This window comes from Rhinoderma darwinii (assembly GCF_050947455.1).
Source record: "Rhinoderma darwinii isolate aRhiDar2 chromosome 2 unlocalized genomic scaffold, aRhiDar2.hap1 SUPER_2_unloc_7, whole genome shotgun sequence".
NCBI classification, from domain to species: domain Eukaryota; kingdom Metazoa; phylum Chordata; class Amphibia; order Anura; family Rhinodermatidae; genus Rhinoderma; species Rhinoderma darwinii.
The window spans coordinates 239,846-245,845 of NW_027461731.1; the positions used below are offsets into that span (position 1 = coordinate 239,846).

Sequence of the window (6,000 nt, forward strand, 5' to 3'; positions counted from 1 at the left end):
AAATCGAGCGCCGCAATTAAGGGGTTAACTGCCGATATCAGCGGCGACAGGCCGCTGATCGGCAACGGGGAGAGCAGGGCTGACACCCTGCACAGTTAACCGCCGCTGCGGTGTAGCGCCGCTCGGCGGTTAACTGTCAAAGCACTGACGTAACTGTACGTCAAGGTGCGCGAACTTACTGCTCACCATGACGTACAGTTACGTCATGGTGCGTTAAGGGGTTAAAAATAATGAGTTTGTCATCAAACAGACTCAAATCATTCAGGAAGGAAGATGTGTCTGCGTGTTACTATCCTACAAGGGGTGGCAGTTTAGGCTTATCAATATCTATGGCCATGCTGTGAAATCTGATAGGTTGGCACTTTTTGATACTTTAACATTTTTTCTACACGGTAAAGTTCCTGTAATTATTGTTGGTGACATTAACTGTATCCTGGAGAAGCAGGCCCGAGCTGGATCCACAGAGTCTAATGTGGACGCTACCGGAGTTTTGTGGAATAAAATTTTGCAGGACTTTGCTTTGCAGGACGCTGTCACCAGGAAACCAGGTCCATTTACTTACCATGCCGATGACGGAAGAACGGATTCTCGTCTGGACTTTTTCTTTTTTTCTACCTCTGCAATGGAATGTGTAGATTATGCGCAGGAGAGAGTGTGGTTTTCAGATCACGAGTGTTTGTTGGGGGTTTTTGTTATAAATAATTTCTTTTATGGTAGAGGGGTATGGAAGATGAATGTTAGTTTTCTGAGTGATAAAAGGGTAAAAACTAGGTTTGGGAAAAAATATGGGTTTTGGGTTAGGAAGAAAAGTTCTTTCTCTAATGTGTGTGAATGGTGGGTATGGGTGAAAAAAAAGATTGGTGGGTTTTTTAGACAGATAGGGTATAGAAGAGCGAGAAGGAAAAGATTAGAATATTCACGCTTTAATATGCGGATGACGTTCCTTCAACAATGTAAAAATTTGGGTATGGATGTAAGACACGATTTGGAAAAAACAAAAAAAGATATTAAGGAGTGGTTCCGAGAGAAAGGGAAAGAAATTATATTTAAGTCTAAGGTGGAGGTTAGAGATAATCACGAGAAGTGCACTAGATTTTTCTTTAAAAAAATGTGTGGTGGAAAAAGTGGAATGAATGTATTATTGGATAAGGATGATAAAGAGTTGTTTGGTAAGGATGTGATTGATGTGGTGTCTGATTTTTATAAAAAACTGTATGATGTGAAGAAATGTGATTTGGGCGATGATGAGGAGTTTTTGGATATTGTGTGTAATTTTGTTCCTGAAAGCGAATGTGCGTTTTTGCTTGGTGAGATTATGGATGGTGGTGGGAAGTATGGCTAAAAATAAGTCTCCAGGGATCGATGGAATACCAGCTGATTTCTATGGGAAATATTGGGATATAATTGGGAAGGATGTTATAGAAGTTATGAGAGTGTTGTTTTCTGGGACTAATATGTGTGATGTGATGAAGAAGGGTATGGTAGTTTTGTTGCATAAAAAAGGAGATAAGAGACGGTTAGAAAGCTGGCGACCAATTACTTTGCTTAATACGGATTATAAAATTTTTGCCAAGCTGATTGCGAATCGTATGAGAGATGTGATTGGGTGTGTGATTGATGAGGATCAGGTATGTGCGGTACCGAAAAGGAAATTGCATGAAAATGTGGCGTTGGTGCGGGACATGCTTGAGGATTGTAAGGGTCGGAATAAGAAGGTGATTGTGTGTGCGTTAGATTTTGAGAAAGCGTTTGATCGTGTGGCGCATGTGTTTTTGTTCAAAGTGTTAGAGAGAATGGGTTTTCCGGTTCAGTTTGTGAGTTTGTTGAAGAATTTATACGCGAATGCAAAGAGTTGTGTGCAGGTGAATGGGTTTTTTTCAGAATCGTTTAATATTATGTCTGGTGTGCGACAGGGTTGTCCGTTGTCTCCCATCCTATTTATTTGTGCGATTGAACCATTGTTGCAAATGATTAGAAATGATAAGGTTGTGAAAGGTTTGGTGGTGCCCGGGTGTGATGGAAAACGTGTGAAAGCTTTGGGATATATGGATGATATTTGCGTATTGTGTGATTCAGTGTATGATATGTCCAGAGTGAAGTTGATCGTAAATATGTTTTGTATTGCGTCTGCTTTTAAAATAAATTGGGGTAAGAGCAAATTTAAATTTTTTTTCAGTAATGAGCGGGTGAGTGATTCTGATATGGAACAGGTGAATGGTGTGAAAATTTTGGGTATTGTGTTTGATGATGAGCTGAAAGGGAGAGAAAGTTGGGATGAGTTAGGTGGTAGGATTGTGAGAAAGTTGGAAATGTGGAGAATGAGGGATCTTTCTTTTTCGGGGAAGGTTTTAATTGTCAAAAGTATTATTCTTCCTATGATTTTATATGTTGCTCTGGTTTTTCCTCCTGCTGTAGCTATGTTAAAAAAAGTGAATAGAGTTTTGTTCCTTTTTTTATGGGGGAGCGGGATTGAGAAGGCAAAGAGAGAAATTCTAATGAAAAGCAGACGTAATGGAGGCTTGGATTTCCCAAATTTGGAGATTTTCATCGGAATTAATTGTGTACGTTTTTTTGTAGAGCTTTTATTTAAAGAATCCAAGGCTTCCAGAATGTCGAAATATTTAGCTGGAACGGTGATTCAGCGTCTAAGTTGGGAAAAACGAAATTTATGTAAACCAATTGCTTTTCAGTGCACAGGGTGGTATTTGTATGTTGAAAAATTTATTAAAAAGTTCCAGCTAGAGGATGTAAGAATGGAGAGATTTTTGAGTGAAAAGAATGTTGTGAGAAGTATGTGTATGAATAATGTGATGTGTTCTGTAAATGGTTTGAATTCGATGGAGTCTAGGTCTGTGTGGAAGAAGATTGTTACGTATGATGTGTCAAATAAGCAGAAAGACTTGTTATGGATGTCGGTACATGGAGTGTTGCCTGTAAGGAGTGTTAAGAAAAGAAGAGGTTTGGTTGCATCTGAAAGGTGTCCGAGAGAAGGTTGTGGGGATGATGAGGATGTGAGTCATGTGTTTTGGTCGTGTAAGCATGCAAAGGATGTTTGGAAAAAGTTGAGTGGGTTGTGCGAAGAATTGACTGGTTTGAAGAGTTTGACGTATGAAATTGTCTTGTTTGGTTTGTGTAGTTTGGGTAGTGAAAAGGATAGAGTGTTGTGGATTTTTTTGACTTGTGTGAAAGAGGTATTGTGGAATACGAGGAATTTGAATGTGTATAAAAGAGAAGTATTTGAGATGGAGGATGTGGTTAGTATGGTATTGGCTAAATTGTATTTTTATTATAAATGGGATCTAGAAAAAGGTATGGATGCGGAAGGGATATGGCGAATGTTAAAATGGAGGTATTTAGTTTGAGGAATTTTGTTTGACTTATCTTGTATTTGATGGAAAAATAAAATAATGAACCAGAGTGATGAGATTTTTTGAAAAATAGAGAGGTGGTTTGAACAACTACAGTTCTCGGTTTTATTCAAAAAAACCTGAATGGTTTAATAAAAAAAAAAAAAAAAAAAAAATCTGTTCTTATCAGTTTAATATCTGATACGTCCCCTATCTGGGGACCATATATTAAATGGATTTTTAGAACAGGGAGATGGAAATAGAGCTTGCTCTGTCCACTCCACGCATTGACCTGGTATTGCAGTATTTCCAGGACCGGTGCACCCTTTCCTTATGTGTTTACTAAAATCAGATTCCAAAAGTGCTTTTTGTGTTTGCCATTGTTTTTGTCTTTCGGATGGGATCTCCCCTTTTAATCCCATTATTTCAACACCTGTTGGACAATGCATTTGTACAGTCATGTGTGATAATGAGCTAATTTATTAAATGCAATTAATTAATACATTGCCACCTCTTGTTTTGTGTCGTCTGTGTTTCTGTGTTTCCGGCATTTCACATTGGAACAGCTCATTCACCTTCCTTGTCTTCTCTCCGCCCTCCCTCCTAGGTAGTGTTAGGGATCTGCCAGGTACTTCATCTAGCTACACTCCTGGGATTAATCAATCCACACCTGAGGCCAGACCTGTTCGACTGACACCTTCTCCCACCAACCAGGGTGGCAGGCTCAGGAGTGGGAGAGCCTATCGCGGCCTGGTCTCTCGGAGTTAGCTCCGCCCCCTGCCCTTTATTACCTGCCCTGTGCTCTCCCTCAGTGCTTGTAATTCTTTTGGATTCCTGGCCCCACTGCTGCTTGCTCCAGCCTGCTTCTGCCGTGCTTCTGCCTTGCTGCAGTTCTGCTTGACCTGCTTTGCTTGCCCTGGCTTGCTTCTGTCTCCGTGTCCGCTCGGGTGTACTCACTTCGTCCTGGTCCTGACTGTTCGTTCGCCGCCCCGTTTCCTCGTGGCGTCCCGTGGCTACTGCCCCTTCCCTTGCGTGTTCCCTGTTTGTCTTCCTGTGCACTTAGCCAGCGTAGGGACCGCCGCCCAGTTGTACCTCGTCGCCTAGGGCGGGTCGTTGCAAGTAGGCAGGGACAGGGCGGTGGGTAGATTAGGGCTCACTTTCCCTTCACCTCCTTCCTGCCATTACAGGTAGGTTAAAGAGCTGCACCTGAGCCAGCCACTGATTGATGCAGCACCATAGTCAAATAGTGGAGTGGAGTAGGGGAACAGCAAACAGCCATTAAAGCAGCCAGCCCGCCCGCCCGCCCGTCACAATGGACCTACCTGTGTACACTAGATGGATGTGATGGAATGTACTGTGGTCCCTACATTTCAAGAAGAAGTAAGAATTGCAGTTGCAACAAACCCTTGCTTGCCTACAAAGAGAGCAGCAATTTGGATTTGTTACTATGTTACCTGGAAGAATAACAAACTGTGCAGGGATGGAGGTTGTAGGAGCAAGGAGAACAAGTTGTCTGTAAAGTTGGTGGATGCCTATTTTCCATTTTGCAGTCCCTTGTCTCCCTCTTGTGGCCTCCTGGAGGCAACTAGCTGTGCAAAAAAAAGACAGCCTGGGGGCCGGCTGTTGCAGTGTTGCCCTCTCAGGCAACACTGAGTGACTGACTGAGCCGCACCGTCTTATATAAAGTTCAGACGGAACTTTGCACGTGTCATAGTGGAGACCTCAGGAGCCAGAGCCAGCTTTCTGACATCATAATGGGGCCTCAGAGATAAAAGCCTGGGCCCAGGCAGTGTTGGTCAGTGCTGCTCAGCAGGCAGCACTGGACTGGATTAAAGCTGATACAAGGTGTGAAAGGAGAAGGGGTGGCAGTGGGCATGCACTTACTGCTGCTGCTGCTGCTGCTGCCAGTGTTTGCACGGCAGGAGGGCATTTGGGCGTTGCCAGGAAGGCGTTTATATGTCAATTCCTCCTCTTTCAGCACTGCATTGTGGTGCAAGCAAAAGAAGCAAATCCTGTCTTGCTTCCTCTCCGGCCTTTATTCACCTCCCGCTTAGTAGCTGTGAGTGTGTGTGAGCCTGCAGGGCCCCATGGAATTGCCTAGGAGTAGGCTGAATCGCTGCAAGGGGTGAACAGCAGTATTGGGCAGGCTCGGTCAACGCGCGGCCCGTTCGGGTTATCGCTTCTCGGCCTTTTGGCTAAGATCAAGTGTAGTATCTGTTCTTATCAGTTTAATATCTGATACGTCCCCTATCTGGGGACCATATGTTAAATGGATTTTTAGAACAGGGAGATGGAAATAGAGCTTGCTCTGTCCACTCCACGCATTGACCTGGTATTGCAGTATTTCCAGGACCGGTGCACCCTTTCCTTATGTGTTTACTAAAATCAGATTCCAAAAGTGCTTTTTGTGTTTGCCATTGTTTTTGTCTTTCGGATGGGATCTCCCCTTTTAATCCCATTATTTCAACACCTGTTGGACAATGCATTTGTACAGTCATGTGTGATAATGAGCTAATTTATTAAATGCAATTAATTAATACATTGCCACCTCTTGTTTTGTGTCGTCTGTGTTTCTGTGTTTCCGGCATTTCACATTGGGACAGCTCATTCACCTTCCTTGTCTTCTCTCCGCCCTCCCTCCTAGGTAGGTTAA

General features: G+C 43.0%; 1 non-coding gene and 1 pseudogene across 1 annotated transcript; both read left to right on the forward strand.

Annotated features, from left to right (window-relative positions):
* The first annotated feature begins 3,466 nt into the window (after positions 1 to 3,466).
* LOC142682086 (U2 spliceosomal RNA) lies at positions 3,467 to 3,676 on the forward strand (annotated as a pseudogene).
* A 1,846-nt stretch (positions 3,677 to 5,522) lies between these two features.
* LOC142682010 (U2 spliceosomal RNA) lies at positions 5,523 to 5,713 on the forward strand. The gene has a single exon (XR_012853825.1). It is a non-coding gene; the product is annotated as a U2 spliceosomal RNA (small nuclear RNA).
* Positions 5,714 to 6,000: the final 287 nt, after the last annotated feature.